General features: G+C 26.8%; 1 protein-coding gene across 2 annotated transcripts in view; it reads right to left on the reverse strand.

Moving 5' to 3' along the window:
* The window catches only part of LOC107163952 (Ig-like and fibronectin type-III domain-containing protein 1), a 92,758-nt gene that overhangs the window by 55,421 nt on the left and 10,290 nt on the right, over positions 1-27,047 (reverse strand). For both annotated transcript variants that reach the window (XM_089219452.1, XM_089219454.1), the window contains exon 2: positions 1,473-1,522. The gene's annotated coding sequence lies outside the window, so the exon portion shown is untranslated. The remainder of the gene's footprint in view (positions 1-1,472; positions 1,523-27,047) is intronic.

The raw sequence follows: 27,047 nt of genomic DNA on the forward strand, positions 1-27,047 counted from the left end.
ACTTAAATATATGTAATTAACATTTAAAATTTAAATATATTGTTTTTTTTTTACTTATTTTATATTTTTTTTGTTTTTACCTAAATATAGGATTAATAGAGATATTATTAATTTATGAAATAATAATAAATACAGAGTGATTCGCCAAGCGTGCTTTTATCATCCTTAACCACTTATACATACTATTTTGAAGTATATTTTGTATAACTATATTTTTAAATACTTATAATTTTTTTTACCAATTAATAAAGAATATCTTGTGGTAATACAAACTTCTATTTTCAAATCAAAACTGTTATAAATTGTTAATTGGACGATTTTTTTGAAAATGCCAAAGCTCTCAAATCCAAATTCAATTAAAATTTACACTTCTATCGAAGTATTTTAATTTTAAATCTTTGTGACTTTACTATACTTTGAATAAAATATACAGATACCAATCTATTACTATATTCTCTCGTAGAAACGTACATTCGTACCTAACATAATAGTAACTTTTACTGAATGTTTATTTCTCACGCTTTAACATAATGAGCTTTAATAAAGTTATTACACTGCTTAATAGTTCTCTGTTCTCATATTATATTTTTGTTTCTACACATCATTATTTTTTTTTTTTTATTATTAATTAAAGGCTTCAAATACAAATGTTTATTAGCCTACAATTGTTTACATGTTTAAATCATTATTTTTGTTGTGCATGAATGCATAATAACCGATTCGTAATCCACTAGGGTTTTAGTTTTAAAAACGAAAGTGGCGGTATTGAACATTTTAAGAACTATTACGAGATTTTACGATCAGATCGAAGTATGACCCCCGTAATGTATAAAGAAATACTACCGTAAACCTGCGTAATAAAATTCAACATGAATCGGACGAGCAATTTCCGTGACATCGTGTGCACTTCTAACTTGAAAAACCAATATATGGTTTCAATAAAGGAATTATTTCATATTTTTCTGATAAAAAATTGTTCTATAAATTATATTTATATTAGAAAAATGTATAATCATTAAATATTAGTTTATAGCTACTAATTGGTTACGTGAATTATTTATTTAAAAAAAAACAATTAGTTTTATTAACCAGACTCGGCCAACAAACAAGTCAAACTGGATACAGACATAATAAACTTCTGAAGATAAGAAGACCTCTCTACAGTTTATACTATAACTACTGTTCACATAATCTATTAGATTTTTCGCCCCCACAAAAAAGTGTGATTTATGAACTAAAGTTTTGAAAAACTCATCGAGAGATTTTATGCTGAAGAAGTTTTAACGATAACATTTTTTCAGTTTTTACTGTTTTTAGTGAATTTCAAAAATAAATTATTATTATTAAATTAAAGTAATTCTATCGCAATATTGGGTAAAAAAATTTTAGCAACACTTTCCGACAAAATTGTTTAATTTAAAATTAATTATAGTTAACCTAATAATTATTTGTAAAATTTACGTAAAACTTACATTTGTTTATGGTGCATAGATCCTTGGTCCGGTAGCTTGTAACAAAATTCCTGAAAAATACAATAATAAAATAAAATATTTCATTTCATAAATTGCGAGTTCTGTTTTTTATTTAGAACTTTTTATTATTCATCGTTCGTAAAAATATAATAAGTGGGTACCTATTTGTCTTACATACCATTCATCACTAGGCTCATACAATTTAAATATGATAGGTAAATCACCTATATAAGACGTATAAATACCGACATATCAAAAGCTGCTCCTATTGTATATTATAATTACCTACATGATATTTCTACTGGGATCAAAGTTTAACTGCTGTTGCATAAAAATTGTAATTGCTTACCTTAAAAGTGTAAATAAGGTAAAATCAGATGGTATTATTCATATATTATTCGTTACAATTGAAGCGCTTAGTAAAAAAAATTGGGAGGATCCACTTATCGCATAAATAAACTTTTCCATGAAACTAAAATCACCGTAGAAGAAATATCTTCCTTAAGTGATAAATGGTCACCCTGTACAATTCTATAAAGTAATAATTATTGATTTGCTCGATAATATTGTTCCACTGAGCGTCGATCGTATCAATTTTGCGCGAATATGCGATCCGAGTCGCGCACAACGCGAAATGTTGTTGTTGACAAAATGTTTGCAGTTGATAAACAGTTTTATGGGGAAATTAAAAACATAACTATTCGCTATAGGACATTATTGTACAACAATACAAATCTGCATGTCACATCGCATAGGTATATAATACTAACATTATGTATTATCCGCGTGTGTATTCATGTCAACTATTGTGTAAATCTTACGCGTGTTTGTAGTAGGTACCTATACTCGTAGACGGTAATAATTGGTGCCGCGAACATGATTCGGTTATGATGAAACTCGATTCCTATAATGATAATAATGTGTACCCATAAAAAAAAAATAATAATAATAATGGGCATGCAAATACGAATAACGCTATAGCGGCAGCTGTGGTCGTGCAAATATGAAGAACGCTATGTAATATAAAGTGTGCTGCGGGTGGATAATAACTCCAATTCGACTGACTGGAAAAATATTATAATATGCAATTAACGAAGAGGTGGTTGATTCGAAGAGTATCGCATTCGGGTTAACGACCTGCATTAATATACTGGTATGACTTGTTGTCTCGGCAAGTTGATATGGATACGACCTTGAATACAATGGTAAAAATGTATTTGGCAGCGCCAATGGTAATGTTATGACGATGGTTAAAAATCAAAGTCATTTATCAACCGATCGTTTTTCGCCAACGCTTCTACCGTAGAAATAACGAAACATACGCTTGTCAATTATTAATAGATACTTTTGAGCATAATATATCTTGCAGTATTCTTACTGTTTAAAACATAAAATAATTCTAAATGTCTTCTACGATAGCTTAATTATTTTAGATGCCGAATACGGTTAGGCGTTTGTACAAATGTTTGAATTGTCCTGGGTAATTTGCGGAGAATAGTGCAACTCAAAATACATGCAACTACAATAGATTTTGCATTCATAAATAATATTTTCTGTTATACCGTAATCGTTTAAAAATAATTTAAATTATCTGAAAACTTAATATTTCTCAATACTCGCAGTTATACAAATAGTATTCAAATATTTTACATAATATCATATATTATTACATATTTCTGAGACGAACCTAATTCAAAACGTATTAAAAAATAAAACTATATTTTATGATCAATTTTTGTGCTTGCTGTTATAATCTGTTAGGTTCCATAAATGTAATCATAGTAAAATTAAATTGTGATGTAAAAAGATTATCAGCAATTATTAAAAATATTATAATTTTTCTAAAGGTAGAAAAAAATACATAAATAACTTAAAATATAGCTGCATAGTACATAATATCATAAAAGCATAATAATGTTATGTTATAATAATACGATCAATTTAATGTGTTTGCAAAATTAAACCATTGCATAACGTGCTCAAATAATGTTCATATCATATCGTCAGTAAAAATAATGTTAGTTTCTTGTTACAGTAAAATATACTACTGTTGTGTACGAGAATTGCGGATGTAACCAATAAATTCCATCAGAAGGAACAGCGAATATGACGTATAGCCGACAACTAAATCGCATAAAAGTAATCACTCTGGGATCTTAATTTAATCTTTGTTGCTGTTAATTGAAGCGTAGCAAAGGGGAGAATATACGATCAGCATATTAAACCAAAAATATAATTGTTATACTTTTGTGAGCAACAAATAATAACATTGGAAATCAGAATTTAGAATGATAATATAATTTTTCTCATTCAGTTATAATAATATGCATTATGATACTAAATCTAATACTACCTACCACATATAAAAAAAAATGTTGTTAACACAAAATACATAAATAAGTCTCGCATTATAAAAAAATATTAATTAGTAGGTAAACATATTTTAATGTAGTTGCAGATAACAAATATTTTTCATATTATATCAAACATACATAATTGATCGTTTGTATCTATTGTAGTATAACACATAATAGAATTATACATTATGATTTATTATAAAACTTTATATTAAAACAACTTCGTTTTTTTTTTGATTTACCTTTTGATTTTAACTTCAAATTTTTACCAATTATAAGGAGGTATACATATTATTTTTACAATAAATAACACATATTATTCCAATATTGTAGGTATAGGTAATAAAAATTTGAATTTTTTATGTATTTAAGCTACTGTACTATAATTAACAACATTCATTTAAAGCTGGTATTTAACAAAGAAAAAAAATTATTATAAATTAATTATATAAATATATACAGTGTACATTACATATGGGTAAAACTAGGTACCTATATAACTTCTATTTCTGTTAAACTATTTAAAAAATATTAAAAATGCACAAATAAACATAATATCCATGGCCTACATGTTTTGAATTTTAATATTATACACATTGACATTGAACATAATATCATAAATATAGTATACTATGGATAGGTAAATATAATTCATAAAATTTTAAAATAAATTACGATCCCAAATTATTCGGAGTTAAAAAAAAAAATGTTGAGATAAAAACATGAGATGTAACAAATATATTAGATTAGGCTTAATTTAAATTGCAGTAGTTAGTCTATGCGTTAAAATAAAATAGGTTAGAAGTTTAAAGGAATGACATAAAAACAATAAAACAATATATAGGTACTTGAGAAAATGGAAATAGTGATCAAATTTTTCAATAATGAATTTATTATCATTTATCAGCAATAAAAAAAGTACTCAAACATATTTTAACATTACAATTAATTTTGTAAGTAGCATATCTACATTATAAATTACCAGATTTTGATATATAAAAGACACCAAATTTATTGTCAAAATTATTTATTTGCTGTTTTTTTTTTTATAATCATTTTAATTTAATGCTTATATAAGATACATTACATTATCATTTATTTTTATAATAATACATTATGTGTATAAAAAGCCTAAAAGGTATTTAACATAGAACCAGAATGAAACATATAACCAACTTTATTTTTTTTTTACTCGAATGAAAATATTTTCTGATGAATTATTTTTCATAATATTAAATAAAACATTATGTAATTTATAAATTAAAACTAATTAATATTATAACTTAACATTGTAAAAAAAAACGTTTAAATACTCTATGTTCAAATTTAACAATGTTCGGCTCAAGATATTTGTCCTTATTTCCCCAATAAAAATCTTTTTTAGAACAAAATAAAATAATTCAATGAATATAATATGGTTTCGACTTTTTTGTTGTCGGTATAGTTCATGACCTAAATATTATAACAATTAATAAAGTTGAAACTTCAAGTATGTATATTATTTTCAAAGCATTGGTTAGGAATAAAAATGTTTTTTTCATAAATATTTACTATAGGCACAATAATAATATTACACCTGTAACAAAAACAACACTCAATTAACAAAATGCCAAAATGTATAACTTTATAACACAATTAATATATTTTTTTAATAAGTATTTTAGTTGTATCAAAAATTATACTTTGAAAAAACGCTTTTATGAAAGCACTCAAATCCCTTTGCACTCTTCTTTAAAGGTTTCTTGAAAGAACATTCTAACGCATAATTTCAATAAAAGTTAAAACCTATCAAAAACTAAAAATACATTATGTTGGTGTAATAGTATTGTATAATAATTGTATAGTTTATAATAATTTCACAAGTACCTATTGTAATAGGTATAATAATACGATACTTTTTTGAGAATTATAGAATATTATTAAAACACAATCTTCATTTAATTTAATTTTTTCATTAATAGAAACATAAATACATAATATTTAAATATTTATTATAGAAAACTATGTAATATACCTAGCCATTTATATTTTAATATATCTTTAACCTAAAATTAATTGAGAATTTTACTTCTTGTACCAGAGTAAATACGTAGTGCCTATGTAATACTATCATATTCATATCAATTTAGACAACTCAAATTCGTTGTTATATGAAATAAGACGAATCACATTATTTCATAATGTTGTTTTTAATATTGACACGTATCATTTTAATTTTATTAAACATTAAGAATGATAACACATATAATATACTATATTATAGTACATTCTAGGTATTTAACACTCAGACTAATATTACAATACACCTACAACCGATGGATAAATAATATATTTAGCTATGATACTACCTATTATTTAACATAATATATTTTATTCATTTTAATCGTTGATTTTAATATATTATTATTATTCAAAGTCGGTTAACGCAATAACGCCTCTGTTTACGAAATATGTTAAAAGAGAAATACTTCACTGCAGGGATTCCGTAGAAATTGGTAGAGATTATTTAATGGAATTATTTAATCAAAGTCATTTTTTTCTTTAGTATAAATGCATTCTCGTTTGTAAACAACTTCTTTGCGCGCAAAGTTAATTAATCTACGTAAATTATGTAGGAGCTTCCTAAATTATGTTTTATAAAATTTTAACTTTACTGTAGATAGGTACGTATAATATTTTTTTATTTTTAATCCAAATTATTGTAATATTCTATTGTCTAGTTGTAGTCATGTGTTTTGCAATCAAATTTGTTATCTTTTAAGCCGTCTGTACGGTACTACTGTAGTACTACTCTAGTAATATTACTCTATGGGTATTCATGATATCGCTTTGAGTAAAAGTAAGAAATAAAAAAACAACAAATATAAAAATTCATAACTATAAACACAATATTATAATACTCTTTATAGTTTATTGTACTGTTGATACTTTATAGTTTGTACTAAATAATGATTATAATAGCCATAAGCCATAAGTACCTGCCTAGGTACGGATTACTTAAGTACGCCAACGTCGTGTGGAACAACGACGATGGTATTGAAGGTATAGGTAGGTCGTAGGTGCCTATACCATTATAATACATATTATATGCGTAAGGCGTATGGATATAATAATGATAATATAGCGGTAATGGGTTTATTATATTATATTATTATTATTATTATTGCTATTATTATGGTTGCCAGTGACGTCGCGCGCATAAACGTGTAAATATTAGTGCGTCGTTGTGGAAGCGAAACGACGTGACGCGGAGAAGTGACAAGGGAAATATTATCACGAGGAGGAAAAATGTGTATTTACCTCGAGACACGCACAAAGAATATGTTATTATTGTTGTTATTATTATTATAAACGGCGTAATATTGTCTTTGGGTCAATCCTATAATAACGGCTGCTGCTAACACAATGCGGTTAACCGTCACGGCGCGTTTATGCTAATTTAACGCACAGCTGACTGCAGTCGCCGCCGACGGAGCCGCTGCCGGTTTCGCGTGTCGCAACCTGTGCGGGCGCTCGGCGCGGTCACGCCGGACGACTACAACGACGACGACGACAACGACGATATTGACCTTGGACGAGTTTTCGAAAGGTAAATGGCGTGAACGTCGGCGGCGATAGAGTCGACAGGACGATAGACCGACAGCAACCGCGACGGCGAGTGGTGCGGCGGTGGGCACACGCGCGTGCTATTATTATGTCGGAATAAAAATAAAATTCACATCTCGGTGTAGTACCAATCTGCATATTAATGATTAATATTATGCGTATGTCATTAGTAGTGGGATCCACTTGCCCTGCTGTGTACTCGGAAGTATCGGAAGTAAAAGCCATCGCCGTGAAATATTGTATATTACACATATTATTATATTATTATAGTTTCCTCTACGCGTACAATAATAATTATTATTTTAATATTAATATAATATAGCAGCGTTGTTACTATTTTTATTATCATTATTACTAAGTGTGAAGGTATTGCTGTTGCTGGTATTGTTATTACACACTCGAAATCATAGCCCTAGATTTTTATTTTACAGGCATGTCGGCTGTGTGCCTGTGTGTAATTGACGTAAGCGTTTATATTATGTAACATAACAATAATAATAATAATGTAAGCGTATATTTTATATTATTATATACAACGTCGCAGTAATAATAATTTTATATACTATACCGACTACCAAATTATCATTATTATTGTTATTATTATCAAATTGGATGCCTATCTATTTTATTTCATGTCACAATATGCGCAATATTAGTGGAGTACCTATTATACCTATAAAATATATAATAATATGTAGGAACCCACCTACAAATATAATATAGTTTCAAATGGCTTAGTTTATTATAGAGAACGAATCAAAAACAAAATCAAACTGTTGTACTTACAAATTAGTAGTTATTATAGGACATTATATTATGCACTCGCACGCAATGTTGCATTATATTTTAATATATACTCGTTTATGATATAAAATACATTATATATATATATATATACTCGTATAATAATTTTAAATGAATTATTATTATAGTAGTTAATTATTATAATATAATAGTTAAGTTAATATCTAAGAACTTTAACGTTGTATTAACATGGCATTTAACATAGCGTCAGAGCTTTAGCAAGATTCAAAGACTTTTCAAAATAAACATACAGAGTAAAACGAAATAAATATGAGTATTAGTTTGCAGATAATATTATGTGTATAGGTACATAACAATATTATTGGAAAATAATTCAACTAAGTATTTAGTATTATAATAATTTAATATCCCTGTGTACTACATAGTATAAAATAGTGAATTAGCATATATTTATACATATTATATAAAGTTACAGTTAAGTAAGTTAGATAGGTACATCTCAGTTCTCAAATATTTATCACCTTATATTAAATAATAATATATAAAATAATTAAATATTATATTATAATACTGTATTAAACCATTTTATTAAACTCAGAATTTAGATAACTATAATAATTTCCAATACTGTCCTTATTAATGAGAAAATTTTACAATATTGTAAAAAACACAATATACTGTTACGATAAAAAGTTTTTTTTTTAAATTTCTTTACCTAAACTAAAATCATATATTTACATTTTGGTCGATAATGACAACAAATTTAAATATGTTACGTGAGTTGAATATTGGATATTTAAATGTTATGATATAGGTAACACATATTATATTATATTTTTTTTTTATAAATTACCTTCTTTGGGCTTAAATTATTTTTGCTGACATTTTATTTTTATTTTGTAATACTTTAATAAGCTTAATTAAGACTTCATAGCATATACATCATTAAAAATAAAAAGGGATGAAAATAAACAGTGAGGTTCGACTTCCTCAACAAATTTTCTCTTTTTCCTCCATTTTATTTAAGCGTATAATATTTAAATATATTTCCACAATATTAATAATTGTAACTTAAATCCCATACTAAAATTCAAACTATTCAATGATATGTTGAGTGAAATTTCTAAATCTGATGTAATTATTAATTTAAGACTTTAAAAGCATAGTAAATATTTTTAAATATTTCATATTACAGTATTAAATACTAGTTGTTAATTTTTATGAATAATTCAACTTTAAATGTATATGAAAATTTCATATTAATCATTACACCAAAGTTTATAAAAGATAATTCGCAATAGCTAGTAAAGTAAAAACTAATAAGCAGTGAATCTTGATTCTAGATTCATCATAATGATCAGATAAAACTATACTAATAGTTTTATCTATTGTACCTAAATATCATTATACCAATAAATATTCATGAAACATACTGTTATGTTTTCAATCCCATAACATCAAAATTCTAATATCCCACATTTTCCTGTGCACTGGGTTTTAACGAGGCGAAATAACACTTTAATTTGATAATGGCGAAAATGGAACTTAATAGAGTTCATTTAGGTAATAAAAAGTACATCATTCAGGATCATTTTGAAAGAAAATTAACTCCACAAATGAGTTTTATAAATATTGTTTTGCTCGAAAAATTAAAAAATGTATATTATAAATAAACTTTTAAGTTTTATAATTCACGTGATAGTGTAGGTACAATGAGATAAGGTTAAAAATTATAAGCTGACACTTAAAAGAAAAAAATATTAACCATTTGTACTACAATTATTATAAATAGCCAAATAGTGGAATATGTACTCACCTTTATGGCTAAATGGCTTATGAATACATCATAACGAATATCTTCAAAATGTATTTTTACTATGTATTATTTATCAGGTGGCACTAGAGTGGTTCATATTTTTTTTTAATTTCTTATAATTTTTTATAATTTTTCAAAATTACTAGGCATTTTCACTTTTGGTCTTCCTAAAAACTAATAAACCAACTAGATCCAACTTTCTACTATAAACCACCCTCAAAGTTAAAAACCTAACCATCTTTTTCTATTATAAAAATTCTCTAGCACAAAAAACAAATCATTGTACAAACAATGCGCCAGTATCAGTATCACCGATTAAAATCTAAAAAAAATTATCCCTCAGAAAGTTAGCACTTGGAATGATAAAATTGTAGTGCCTACCTATTTGTTTTATTCCGAACGATGGTTTTTCCCACAGATGAATAGAATTATTGAATTAATATTTTTTTAATTAGTTAGATAATTTAAGAATTAAAGTATTGATAGACCATCAGATTTTATCACACGGGAATGAACTTTTTGATATTTTTTTAGGTTTCGATAGGTCTTATGAATTACATAACAATAATACAATCAAAGCTCATAGTGAGATCAGTATATAAAAGTAATCTGTCTCTCATCTATATTCCGACCCGCCAACCCTTATGTTGTTGATAAAGGAATGGCCTATCCATTATTTTATTTTCTGTGGTATAGCTAGCTGCAGTACAGGTACATTATGTGTATAGGTATTATATCATACAGTGATTTTACGGCGTATTGATAATGTACCAATGTACCACATGGTCAGAATCTGTGTCAATAACAATTATTGAATAACCATCTTGCACGTGACAGTATCGTGTTTTCGCGCCAAACTCAAAGTAACTACGCGTTCCTATAGAAACGCGGTCAGACACTCAGGCGCCAAGAACAGCACGCTAAAAACGACAAGTGCAGGGAGAGGATGCAGTGTTGCAGTGTAACGCGTCTGATGTGGTGTGAAATAGGGAGTCATAAATATTAAATATAATAATAAAACTATTGTAAAATTAAATACTATTTTTTTTTCACTAACAAAGTTACAATTGACACAGAATTTGATTTCTTGAAACTTTATCATGATGAGAACACGAATAGGAGAAATTATTATCGGAACAGTATCGTACCATAAATTTCACAATAATAATGGCAAACATAATATTTTATTTTATGAGCTGATTTATCTGTTGAAAAAATATGAAAAGATCTTATAAAATAATATATTCTTGAAAAGTCAAATAATTTCGAATAAACGCTGTTACTTTATAAGTTATAATAATTATAAATATTTATTAGTATAATAACGGTCGAAACTGCTGCAGTTGAGAGCTATTTTATCTATAACTGGCTAACTGGCATGAGATTTTATAACGAGTCAACGACGGATATTTTCGATATTTTCGAGTAAGCGAGCTCTCTCGGTCCCTAAGGCTGTGAAAAGTAGTACGCGAAGAAAATATCCAGTACAAAGTATTATCTCAGAGCTCTAGAATTGTATTTTTCAAATATTTTCTGTTTAGCAAAAATATGTTCAAAAAATTCAACACGATAAAGCCCAATTTGATTGTAGAAATAAAGAATGTTTGGGTATATCAAGCTTAACTTATAAATTGTAGTAATAAATTATATACCAAATTGCAAATAATTATCTGAAAAATACCTATATATCTACCTGTTTTAAGTCATTCGTTATTATTGAAAAATGACACTTTAACTGACTTGAGTGAATACTTTTCAAAAGTATTTGGCATAAATACTTGAATAATTATGAAAGTATTACTTAAAAAGTCAGAATGTGTATTCATAAAAATAGTATTTCAAAAAAAAATATTTAAAATATTATAAAAGTATTCTAAGTACTTTAAAAATATTTTTCATTTTAAATATTAAAAAAAAAAATGATACTTGTCTCAAGAGAAATTTAAAACTTTAGCCAATATTAAAATCTAAGTATTTAAAGTATTAGTATATCGCATATACGTAACATTGGTAATTTATGGTTATTATATTATTATTATATTGAATAATTATTACTTGCTAGTTAGATCAATCAATTCATGCATAAATAGCTCAGTTAACTAATAATAATTATACTATTCATATCAACAGAATAATATAATACTATATATTCCAAGAAACATTATTTATGTTTCATGTATCTATGAGTTCAATTAATTTTTACTATTTCACCTGCAAAATATATTTTTTGAATTATATTGTTTTAAACTTTTAACAGATAGTATTTTTGTTTCTAATCAAGCATCCTCGAAATTCAAAACCAATTATTTTTTAAATTTATCACTATACTGTAATTTTCATTCGGACTATAAACACAACGGTGCTTTTATTTATATTACAAATGGAATTGAAAAACAAATGAAATAGTTTATATAATCGTAACAAATTTGAATAAATAAAGCGAAATGTAGATCGGATTTCAAGTTTTACAAACATAGACGCAAGAAAATAACCCAATCCTATACGAACTAACCCCTTGGGTGTTTAAAAAAGCTGTTGCCAAGTACATAAGTTATACAAATTCATTCCAAAACCCAAATTTATTATAATCTTTACTGTTCGTTTTAACGAGCTAATATTTTAGAGCATATACATATTGATGTGCGTGTTACCTATAGCAACTAGCAACACACCATTTATTATTAGTAAGAAAATAAATAGTAGTAATACTTATGTACATAATGTTTCAAAAGGTTATGCTTTAAATTTCAATAGTTTCTATAAAGTGTTAGGTATATGAAAATAAAATATAAAATTATAGGCACATATCCAATTTAAGTTAATATGATGCTTTAAGTCACGAATCCTAGACTGATAATATTTTTATGATAGTTCCATATTTAAAAGTATTAAATATAATTATAAAATAGTTGAACATATTGTTAAAAATCGTTACTTTTTTAGTCGCACCTAATACTTTAATTAAAAGACCCTGTATTTAATTAAATTTTGACTCTTTTAGGAATTAATGAGTCTAATTTTCACCATAAAGGGAGTAAACGCAGCCAATAAAAAAATTAGGATTTTATTGAATAATCACTTTAATTACCTCTGTGGTTATATCAGATTAAAATAATATCCCGCATTTAGATGAGTAACTAAATGTAATTGGGGAAATAATTTGCTACGTCAACGGAAAAGTGAAGTGCCATCTTTAAGAGCCTACCTAATCCGAATGGATAAAAAATATGTACTTATGACGAAAATCACGAAGTATTTCGAGCACTATCACAGTTGCAGTAGTTTTCACATTTTTTTACTCTACAGAACGTAGAGTTTCCATATTTTTTGTGCACGACAAATATTATATTATTTTAAATAATGCGATTGTCTTATTCGAGTGTTTATTCAGGTTGATAAACTGCCGGAATCTGCGGTTGGGTACTTGATATAGTAACAATATGATTTAGGAGCAGTAGGTTGGAGGTACGTGCAGGAAAAGTCGTGCTATACAGACAACCACGCGTTGTCATGCACTTTCAACCGTGTGCCTGATAAAATAATGTAGGTAACTCTACCTAAAAATTACCTAACACGTACACTCAAGTAAATAACAAAACATTCCGAAAACAGAATACAAAATATTGAACAAAAATTATCTATAATGTAGACCAAAATAAAAAAAATTTAAAAAATAAAAGAGGTGGTCTCGTGGTGAAGCTTTTTTAAAACGACTGTTTGTGCACCGTGCACAAACACAAAAGGACCGAGATGACTGAGCTACAGTGGTGATCGATATTTATATACACAGATATATTATACGAGTAAAGAAATGCGGAAAGGTGGAAAATATATGAAGGAAAAATAAAAGTATTTAGGTGCATCACAAAGCAAAAGGTTTTGGGAGCTCACCGCAATCAGAAAACATTTGAACGGGTGGGTACGGGAGACCGTGGAGCTGTTGTGAAGAAGAGACTGCGGAGAGAATACGCTATCGCATCAAAAGGAAATATGTTCAAACGGCAGCCCATACAGTATACGCAGGTATATATAAATATAATATTATTTATTATTTTATAGGCGTCTCTCAACCGCGTGGATTTCGAACCTGTCAAAATAAAAAATAAAAAAATATTATATTATTGAATTCCGTCCGAATGGGATCCGCGATCCACAATAATATACTATATATCTATATATACCTATTACTATATTATACCACTCCGACCGCACCTGAATTTATATTATTATTATTACTATTACTACCATTGTCCATTACTATTATACAGATACCACCGGCTGTCTGAGTTTTGTGACCTCGGTAATTGTACGTGCCATTTGAATAATTTAGAGCATTTCGTTGTTTGGACTCGTAAACTCGTTATTATATTAAACGTAGATATATACATATATATTATATATTCGTATAAAGCTCACCTCCCCCCTCGACGAGAGTGGTCAGAATTCACAAAAGTCGGACAACTCTATAGGAACATGAGTGCATATTATATTGTGCATATATAATATTATAATATAATACACATTTTAGTATTTTAAAATTGTAAATTTTTTGTATATCTTAAAATACTCATAACTCGCTTTACAATCAAAATATTATAAAAAGCCCACGAGAAGCCCTCGATAATAATGCTACCTTTAATTTTTATAAAAGTTCAATTCACTCTAAATTTTAAACTCACGGATCTAAACGTGTTCTTCTGAGCGTAAAATTTGCTATGTTTCGCTCTTTTAAGACGGAGACAACACATGACGGTATAGCATACTCTTAACATTTTGATCTCCATGATAGATACCTCAATAATACTCAATAATATTTAAATGTTTGTAATTTGTATCATATTATGGGCAAACATATAAAAAATAAAATACTACCTAAATACAATTTAAAATTAAATTATTATTAAACCACCGCTGTAAGGTGAGCAAATGTACAAACCATTATCATGATGATGATATTATAATATTATACTCGATCGTAAATATCAAGATGTTAAGTACCAAAAAAAAAAAAAAATGATGGTTCATCCTGTACATTCGCGAAGGCGTCGAGTATAAAAATATAATAGACTATAATACCTACTCGGATACGCAATATTATTGGTATAATAATATATGTGTGTATGTGTGTTTATGATGTCAGTAGACAGTACGCTCGTTATTCATATTCAAAATCGTATTCATATTATTATTATTGCTTTAGTCCATCGTGCATTAGCTCATAAATCCTGAATATCGGTATATCATCATAATGCAACGTTACATACTTGTTGATTATTATTCACGTTGCCAGGAAAATACGTATTACTGTATGTTGGCGACGAGCCGTGAAACAAATTTAAAACTATTTTCTAGAATATAGTGGAAAGCTTGCCACATGTATAAAACTTATTGAGCTGTGGAGCTGTCCAAGTTCTCGCGAAAACATAACAATATAATCACATTCATCTGATATTTTAAAAATGTGTACCTATAATATATTGTAGTGTAGGTGTACTGCAATGTCACTAGAATTATAACAGACAAAATGCATTATAAATTATAATATTATTATTTTGTCGTGTTTTGTACTTTTATCATTGATACCCATAAAATAGCAGACAGGGTGATATTATAATATTAATATTGATGATGATGAGCATCATATTATTTTCAATCATAATAATTATTAATCAAATTATTACGATTATTGCTCATGTGCAATAGTGGTACAAACTATAAATCCAAATACATAGAATGTCAGAAAGAGGATATTTGTTGTCAAATAGGTACTGAAATCGTTGTATAAAAGCTAATCGAACACATCCCCTGTATGTTGGTATCGTATATTATTCAACTGTGTACTATAGTTATTTGCTGTATACTCGTTCGTTACATTATATAATATGTTGTCGTGTTCGTCGAGTCGGAAAAATGTCGTCCGAATAGAAACCGAAACGATATATATGCTCCACTATAATAATAATGTACTGCTATGTCTCCCATATTTTCTAGTATTGTTTTTGTTTTTTTGTATTCGTAAAAATATTATGTATTACCTAAACTCGTTTGTTAGCTTTATTATTTCTTAATCATGTTTCTTCGTCAAATATAAAGGTTCGATAGAAACTAGAAAGACTTAATTTTTACAAATATATATTTTATTATTTATTGTTGTTATTACTAAATTAATCATTAATTTCCAATTCGCTATTGGTCAAATTTGAAATTATATTATTGTAAGGACTTCACTTAAATCATGCACAATTATAAAATTTTAAAAATTATCACATTCTTGGTACACAAAATATTATGCTTTACTGTTATGATAGAGATTTTACAGATTTTAAATCTGTTCAACATTTTCAGTTTTTCAAATAAAATTGATAACTTATAAGTAATTGTTTTCATTTTCTAACAGACGAATTATATTTTATTATAATCAATACATAATATTTGAACCTGAAACACTCCATAACAACCAAAATCTAATTCTAAAATCAACGATTTTGGACTTTATTCATTGAAATGTTCTTATCATCTTATGAAGTCGTTGTGTGATAATCACTGATCACCTATGAACAATAGGTACAGTATACATACCTACCATTAGTCAAGAGATAGCATTTCTTGTTAAATACATTTTTTTTCTGTTAAACCATCCGTAAAAATAGTAACCATCTTTTCATTTTTGTGTGCAACAGAAATTTCATAAATAATTAAACTTCGATTTTTAACCAAAAATTTGAAAGTGGGTATAATTCTTAACGAAACTTGAAGTAGTATCAAGTTTTATTGGCATGTACAATTTCAAATTATATGGTCATTCTTCAGAAGAAAAAAAATGTGAAATATTTATTTAATTATTATAATTTTATACTTATAAATAGATAATTATTGTTTTTAGAATTTTAATATGGCTAGAATAGAACTGCTTTTATCACCCAACCCCCTTCAAAAAATAAATAAAAATAAAATAATTTTCCTTTGACTCTAGATAAAAGACACATTTTTTTTTAGAGTATTTTATATAAACACCACTAACACCTATATAAAGTTAAATTGAAAATATAGACAAAAAATAAGACTTTTGAAGAAAGTGGTAGCTGATTAAAATGTATTTATTATATACATCACATCATATGAAGTATATTTATAATTATATTAAATTAGTAAAAGGCAAAAATTCATATTCGTTAAATTTTTTTTTTATTTCTGAGAGATTTCAAAATATGCAATATTAAATGTTTGAAGAACTACATTATAATTGAAAATCCACATATAATATAAAAATTTAATTCTTCACTTTGATAAATGCTCATAAAAGACGGAAGATCTTCGCCGCCTCTATTCAATATCAAACAAACGCACTGACGAAACCCCGGTCGTTTCTAGTATAGTAATAACAGAATATATTTTTCGTCATTTATTTTCAATTCATTCCTAACGCAAAAAACGAATTGAATTCCCGACGATCTAGAAAATAAATGAATAACAAAACTACTCATCATATTACATTCCTTGTGTTATAGGTTAAAGGTTGGTTAAGCCTTTCAAATATTTCTGGGTATGAATACTACCGTAGCAATAATTTATTTCCAGGTCAATTTAATGATAAATAGGATGTGGTATAGCAAATAAATTGAATAGATTGAAATGTCTACAAAACCTTATAGTGTTTACTTTCTGTAGACTTTTCATCATTTCGAAGAATATTTTAATAACAATTAGATGCCATTAATGAATGATGTTTTCTCAACAATACAATTTCTTATAATATATTATGATCTATCTTCATTTACATTTTGAGATCATGCTCAACTCGTTTGTGCATTGTGCGTGTATACTATGTATTATACATCAATTTATTATTGTAATTTATCAAGTAGAAGCTGGAGGGAAAAAGTTTCATCCTCTAAAAAATATTATACTTCCCAATTTTCACACTAATTTCCTGACATAAGGTAAAATACTACCAAACAATTAAGACGAAAATAACACAATCATATTATAAAAATAATCTTTTTAATTATTTTGATAAAGTTCAAAAAGTACAAATTAAAACACCTGTCATTTTCTCAAATTATTTATTTAGGTAGTATATAAGAATGATACAATTAAGTTAGGTAGGCATTTAATTAATTATGTTATTCGATCTTTAATAATTTTATGTTTTTACAAAACTTATTTAAGATTTCGAAACACAACAGCAGTTTTGAAAACTACTTTAAAAGGTTCTAATTAATTAAAAATAAATTTGTAAACAATTACCCATCAATAGGGTTAAATATATTATTATTATATATTTATTATTCAGACTGAGAAAACATAATGCAAGTTAATAATAATAATATTAGATATTCAAACGAGTTCAGAATTCAGCGTTAATGGACCAATATTTCTTTTACGTTGCTATTTTAATTAATTAATTTAGTTTTATTTTAATGAATATATATTATATCGGATTTGATGTCTAAAAGTTAATCTGTGTTTTTAATTATTATAAAAATAACGAAAACAAACAAGAAATTATAAGCACACTTTACAAACATTCCAAGTTTTTTTTTATATAATACGCAACTATGCAAGTTATTTGTCCAAAATAATATGACTTGTTTCAAGCAATATTACAATATACAATATTATCTTCTATATTAACTAATCAAATTTATTATACTTCAACAGTTTCAAATTTACGTAAGTAGAATATGGTAAACTTGCCTAAATAACATGTAATAAATAATATCTAACTTTAAAATAGTAACTGTCATAGAAATATAATAGGAGATTTATTTTGTATAGTGTCAGCAAAACAAAATATAAAAATTATTATTATTATCCTAGGCAAAAACCATCGTGGAATAATACTTTTATAAAATCAACAATGGTATTGGAAACCATGGTTACAGAAATCGCTACGCACAGACAGACATGCACAATGGCAATATAAGCCATAAGGTCGTGTTCTATATATATAATAAACATGTAGCCAGTGTATAAACCTAAGTATAAAATATTGTAACTTTTAGTTGTAAGACCTGAATATCAAATAGTACAAACACTAATAACCAGAATGGAGCCAATAAAATCTGTAGACAGTTTACACCATAGGTTCACTATTTTACTACACATTATTGTTCTAATATATTCTTCAAAAGTATAGACTTTACACGATATTTTGTACAAATAAAACCATTTCATCTAATTTTACGAATAAAATCGATGAGCAAACTTCAAGGTTCATAGAATATATCTAATGTCTAGTCAAACTTATACAAAAAACATAATACAATATTAAAATACATAGATATTCCCATAACAATGAATCACGCCGATGAACTAATGATAAACAATTATTTAGTGAATGATGGGTATTACGTCAAAAAAAATTCTGAGCATTACAATATTTATGAATAAGCACGTCTTAATAAACTTACTCGTTGAAGATAAATGTCCACTATGGCTAATCCAATAAGGAAAAACAAAATTGATAGGAAAAAGTTTGTATATACACTTTAGTATTATATGGTATATACCTATATACTTGCACACATTATGTATAAAATATGCATTATGCGTCGCGTCATATGGTCAACATCAGTTTATAATAAATTCGAAAATGTATTCAATCGGTGACACGCATGACCCTAGTGACATATAGTGTCATTTCAAAAATAAGTTTATCAAATGTATTTAATAATTTCATCCAAATCATAACACACATACTCACAAGAGGTATGGCTGTAAAAATAATATATTTTACGTTTGTAGAAATTATAGGTTATATTAAAGTTCTCACTTTAACACACTATAAAAAATTCCATTCTAAAACAAATAATCATTCAAACCTATCCTCTAAGACTCTCCCGGATAACCCTCCCCGTCGACTAAAACGAAATTGGTCTCGTGATTTTAATAATTTAATAATGGACGCATTCAAATTGTCTCACAAATTCGGGTAGTTGAAACTTAAACTTTTTAAATTAACTCTTTCTGAAATCGTAAACAGTAAATGTTTATGTTATAAATATATTCAATAATAATTGAAATTACAGATTATAAAAAAAATAATTACTATATAATTACTAGGTAATTACGCAGGTACCTAATTAATTAAATACAATTAAGTCGTTTTTTTTAATGTTGTCAACATTTGATTTTTTTTATTACTTTATTACGTATAGGTATATCGTATATATGGCATAATATTATGTATTGTTATATGTACATAATATGACATAATACTTTGGTACATTAATTAATTCTTAGAGTCTAATTATTTACAGTTTTTTTTTACTCCTCGAGTTTTTGTTTGATTACGTATGAACTTTGAGCCTATTGAATCAAATACTTGTAAAGAAACTGGTGGATATTAAATACAATTAGACGTAATTAATAACTATTTATCGAAACGAAAAGCTGTTATATAGCTGTTTGCCGAACGTCAGCATTGTTACACAGTAACAATTAAATGTAGAGCAGAGAATAATATTATATATTCTCTGTTGACGGAAGGAAACTGTTAGACACCACTGACAGTGTCAGATTTATTACAGAAACCGTTATTATTAATTAATACGCGACCATAATTAATGGTCAACATCTACGTATAATTTGCGGGAAGGGTGAATATTTCTTAAATGGCATTTATACTAAAAGATGAATAAAGGGAGAAAGGAGTAAAAGCCTACACCTACCTACATAGCGACCCTCCCCTCCACCCACCGACATTGTATACCCAGTCCAACACTCTTTATCCAACCGCCCCTCTTTATCATTACACGGTTTGAGTGGTTTAAACTTCGTGCTGACGTTATCGTTTTCAACCGATTAATCAAAACGAGGGTTCGCTATGTATATATTGAATACGTTTTCCACAGGCAAATTTCACGATAGTTTTGTTTAGCTCCCGTTTCACAACTACAAACATACCCAAAATTACCCATAGCAATTTGTGCTTTTTGCAGTTTATTATCATATTTTTCCCTTTGGTGTTCGATTTTAAAAGTTTGAATTTTTTTTATATTCATGTATGAATAAAATAAAGCGTTTAACGGTAAATCACAATATAGCTTGATTCAACCAAAAACAAAAATCGTACATTTATTATATCTCAGTAATACAAATTGTTCGTAAAAGAAATACTTCATTCCTTTAAAAAATAATTTCAAAGTAAATAATTTAGTTAAAATAATTGTACCAGCTCAAACTTTTTTTTTCTAATTTGTTATGTCAACAACATTTCTATTTAGATCGTTTCATTTCATTTATATTTCTGTATAAGTTAAAATGTATTTTTAATTTATATTAAAGATTTATTTATCAAAACACAAATACTAAAAATACAATATATAATTTTGTGAAAAGTAAACTGAAACCTAAACTAGTTTAATTAGTTATGTCAGTAAAAAAATTGTTAAGATTGTTTGATTTCAAACGAGTTTTATAGAAAAAATATTTAAAATATTTTAGTTACCTATATAAATAATTTGTAAGACTCTAGTAGGTACTATTAATATTATTACCTACATGTATGATATTGTAATATTTTTATTTGTTATTGTTAGAATGATTTTCAAATTAAAAATTATGAATTTATAAAATATTTTAATTTCGTATAATTAAAAAACTAACTGTAACTTAGTATTTGAATTTGCTTGTAACGCAGGTACTGAACCTCGTTATTTTAGTTTATCCAACTATTGATGACGTTGGTAATTACTAAATAATAAATATAATATAGTACATGGGTTTCAAACTAATATGAGTACGTGCTAGTACCTACACATCATTATTTGTTGATGTAATATTAAAATAAAAAAAACCATCTAAAATTAGTTTTATAATTTTTTTTCAGCTATTCATGACTGTACTTATCACATTATTCAAATAAATCTAAATGAAAATTCAATAAATGTCATCCAATTTTTTCAACGAATGAAATATAAATAAAAATGATCAGCAAGTGCGAATATTTTTATTTTGTAGTAGTACAAAAACGTTTATCAGCACAATGCACATAATACGTATTAACTAATCGTGATAAATATGATAAATAACACGACAAATACAGATAATGATTAATTAAATGTTTTATGAAATACGCATTTGAGTGAAATCGAAACGTATTAAATTTAAAATATTTATACAATAAAGTAAACGAGCTTAAGCGATTACAAAGCCAGTGCAGAAAACCTTTTCTTCTATCTATGGTTATATGTTTATGACGACAACTACAGTTCTGGATACAATCCAACCTTCTGGTCATTTCTGTGCATTTCAGCCATGAATATTAATATATTATTAAGATACCGTAAACGGATCTACAAACCAAAACCTAAACAATTCGATCTTCCTCTGAGGTCACATGTTTGATAATATTATTATTTTAATTTTGAAATAATCAAAATAATCATTTTATTTTTCATTTAATAGAAAGACCTCGAAGGTATTAAATATGTTTACAAACGCCTATGTCATTATTCAAAGTAAATACAACAATGTTTGAACATTTTAATAATCTATTATATCTATTATAAGCTTGTGTTGTAGGCGATCATCACTCAAAAGAGTACAAACAATTAATTAACCTTGACCCGAATGGTATTAACATATCCGTATCCGTACAATCCATATGATTACTTCCAAATAATATTTTTGGACCCGTTAGTTGCACAACTGGTTACCATAAATAATATTCTAAATTAACATTTTTTTGCCTATTTTAAACATTTTACCGTTAATAATTTATACGTATTATAGTTGACAATACTGTTGTAAATAATTAAATTCAGATTTTTATTCTTGATTTTTATGAAAAACAAAATTGTATTTCCATACTTTGAAGGTGCTTCATAATTTCCTTTAAACATACATTTTGAATTCACAATTGAGTGGTAAACACATAACTATATACCCATTCATGAATTGCACTAAATTAAACAATAGCACAGAAATGACCTTGGTCGATAATAAATTCAAAAATATATGTCATATTATTATAGTATTATAAACATATTATTTTAAAATTTTTATAGAAGAAAAAATCTTTGATAAATTAATTTATTAATTCCTTTTTCAAAAATTATTTGGAAAATCATATACAAAATCTAGAATGTGGTAGGTAAAAGTTTAAACTAAATTACCTATGTACATGTATAATATGGTTCCTATGTATATTGTATATACAAACGTGCGTACAAGAAAAAAATAATAACTATTTATAGTCATTTAAAATACAATAAAATATCAAACATTTAAACTACATTACTTTACATTATTTTTACTAAATGTTCAATGGGGCTCATTATCTTCTTGAAGAATAAATAAAAATTAAATATATAAATCCGAAGTACCTTCGCTGGTTGGTTCTTCACTCAAGCTAATACATATAATAATTTTAGAAAAATAACATCATTTATGCTTATTGTACTTTTTTTATGTGCAGATTGTATAAAATCTAAATTAAAAATAAAAATAAAATAAAATATATATAAATTATGTAAGCGTTAGAATCAACTAGACAAAAACCGATATTTATTTTTTGCAAATGATACTGACGGCGCTTCATTGGAACATAGCTTCATTGGCACAGGAAGTTAATCCGAACCGGTTTAGCGGTATGTTATGATGACCCTAGTCCTATAGATGTAGTGTTGTATAATTGTGGCCTTGTTCACCATTTAACAACCGGTTCGTAACGGTTCATCTAAACTGATTATTGAAGTGTCGTAATGTTGTTGCACCGACAAGTACAAGACGTATACAACACTTATCATAAACACAAACACCACTTTATAGGCCTAGCTAGGACATCTGATGAAGATTCATGATTTATTTTATTTTCAACCGTAATATTTCAATTAGTGATCAAACGTTCAAACAGCAGTGTGACAATTAGTAATAGGTTCTAATTATATTGTATAATGACACCTAGTTCTTTCTTAATGATTTATGATCGTCGTGATTTAACAAATATTATTGTAAACAAAAAACAAAATGGATTTTTCTTTGTTCTAAAAAAAATGTAGGTACAATACCCACATGATGAATTCTTAAAAAGAACCATCTCATTGTATAATAGTGATAGATATTTAAAAAAAAAACTTGCCTTACAATATAGAATAACATGGTTACAATAAACAGTTAATTTTAAATACCTACCGACTGATACTGGCGTACCAAATGTTTTTAATTATTTCTCTTTATGTACCTATCCATATCTCCTGAATGGTATTCTAATTAAACATAATATAATAAGTAATAACCAATTACTTTCCATTTTATTAAGCTACTAATCATCGTGATAGATAACACATTTTTTTAAATATATTAACTAAATATTTGTCTAGAAACAAAGAATACAATTAAAAAACTAAAACATATGACTAAGCACTTTTTAATTGCACACTTTTCAGTGGCACAATGTAGCTAGATAATATTTTAAAAATGAAAAAATCGCAATGATAAACAAGTGAGTATTTCCATATTGGTTCGGTAAACGGTCGATAGAAAAAATTGAAGGAAGTTAAATTATTGCTCATATTTGATAAATAAGGAAAATATTCACAGAGTGTAATAATCGAAAAAACAACTTAGACCACTATCATAGTTATAATATCTTTAATTAGATGCGCAATAAAAATGCATTGTGCAAATAATAATATAGTCATGGGAAACACGCAGTAATCTATATCCAAGGTTTACAGCATATAAATTATAAATATTATGTGCATATGGGCATATAATAATATTATGAAAAACAAAAGCAATTTTCGTTTTGCTGCGTTTGTTTGAGAGTATAGTATTTTAAAATTATCTACTAACCCTTGTCTTTTAGTCATATTATTATGCAACATTGCAACATTACGCTTTACCTTTTCAGATTTTGATAAAATTCAACGATTATGATATAATACTAATTACTATGTATATAACCATTTTAATTATTAGTTCATTATAAAACATGTATAGGAGCCAGGAAGTACTATGTAGTATGTAGGTAATAGGTATGTACTAAGTACATAATATTATAGTAATTCAATGGTTAATGGTAACGTTAAACATCCATAATCTTAATTCTTAACGATAACAATTTGGTATAATAGTACTTAAAGCCAAATTAGCAGTGTTTGTACAAGAAAATCGATACCTACTTGTTTAATCATCGTTATAATACAAGATTTGGAGCGCGTTTCAGAAAACTCGAGTATTAACATGTTTAATATAGAGGTACATAATATATATGTGGATTATGGACTATTTACAACGTAGGTACTATATATAAATTTCGTCGATATACGACCACGAGATTAATTTACTGATGAGTTGGGGAGAATAAAAATAGAACACAAAAGAGTAATATTATCACATTAACAATATTGAGATGTAAAATCGTCTATAAATATATATGTATACGTGTATACGTTGACTTAAGTTGAAGCAAAGGAAATAACAGTGAAAGGTTTTTATCGGCAATGCGTGTTTTGCCGAAGCTGTAACAAACGTGACATGAATTTTAGTCGAGATCCTAGCTAGTGGCCACACTAGCCATAATAATATATATAGTGAACATTACGGCGTCATTTGATTTATACACCATTATTTTTCATTACGGTGATTCTTCTTTGCAATGGCAAATGTTTTTTAAACCGAATATTCATGTGTAGGTACGCGAGTATAATAGCCAGTGTGCAATGATGATTGTTACCGGCTATAATATATTATATTGTCCCATTTTTTTATTTTTTTTTATTGTAAATTATAAGTAGGCTCATTTAGGTGCTTATACCTATAAACAAATTTTGTTCAGCCAAAACCTAAACGTCCGTGTTATAGTCGAGATTTCCATTCGTGTTATAGTCGAGATTTCCATTCGTGTTATAGTTTAATGTCTACCTTGAAATTATGTACAGATGGCCATTCTGCCGATCTTAAGAACAAAAGTTCAACCATTGACCCACAAATTATTCATTCAAGGACACCACGGCTGTATGGATATCCGGAGGACACTCTACAAAACAGATTGTGGACTAATGCGTTTAATGTTTAAACTCTAGATATCATCTCGGTACTTAAAATATATAATCTCCAAGCATAACTATTATACTATTTCTTAACGAATCTAACGAAAGCGTAAAAACGGATGTATCGCATTTTTAGTATTATTCACTGCATCATCAATTCTACAATACAACATCTATTGACATTTGTTATTTTATTTGTATCATAATAAAGCGGGTTACCTATATTTAATTTTATCGAACGGATGGAGGATTTCTAATTTGTATCAATATTTTAAAAGATTACCTACCAATTATATTATTTCAGTTGAAGAACTCTATTTCTTTTTTCCTTCTAAGTATACTCTAAGAAATCTTTTTATTTTAATAATATCATTATACGAATTGAATAATGATGGTAGTCTATATTATACAAATCATTAAATCAATTTACTGAAAATTGTTTTTTTTTTGCGTCTTTGTTTTATATCAGAATAATCAAACCTAACAGCATTAATATAATATACTTAATAACATTACTAATCATTTTACTAATTGCTATTTATGGTTTTGATTTAATATAATCATCGCTTCAGTGCGTTTAACATTGTTAGATACTTTAATAGTTGGCAATTGCTTCTTAGAAGAAACGTTATACCCATTTTTTCCGTTTTACTATAATGTATAACATGGCACATTTTACGTTTAGAATGATCCATTTTACTCTGTTGTTTTAATATCAAAGTAAAGTGACCTATTATCAAATTCAAAATGATGGATATTGTCAAAGTGTTTTTTGACATTTTACTATTGATACATGGTTACGAGCATTTTAAATATTATAAACAATTTACAGTATTTAAATGAGTTTACTCGTCTCACAATTCACATATAAAAATTCTTAGAAAGTATATTTTTTTCAAAAATTTTATAGCAAGTAAATTTCTTTTAAGATATGAAACAACATATTTAAATAGATTATCCTGAATTTAAAATTTGATAAGTTGTACGTTTGTATTCCAGTTAAAAAGGTTGTAAGCTTGCAAGGAACTAA

Source organism: Diuraphis noxia, unplaced genomic scaffold (genome assembly GCF_037042655.1).
Source record: "Diuraphis noxia isolate RWA-SAM2 unplaced genomic scaffold, SU_Dnox_SAM2 contig0002, whole genome shotgun sequence".
Classification (NCBI taxonomy): domain Eukaryota; kingdom Metazoa; phylum Arthropoda; class Insecta; order Hemiptera; family Aphididae; genus Diuraphis; species Diuraphis noxia.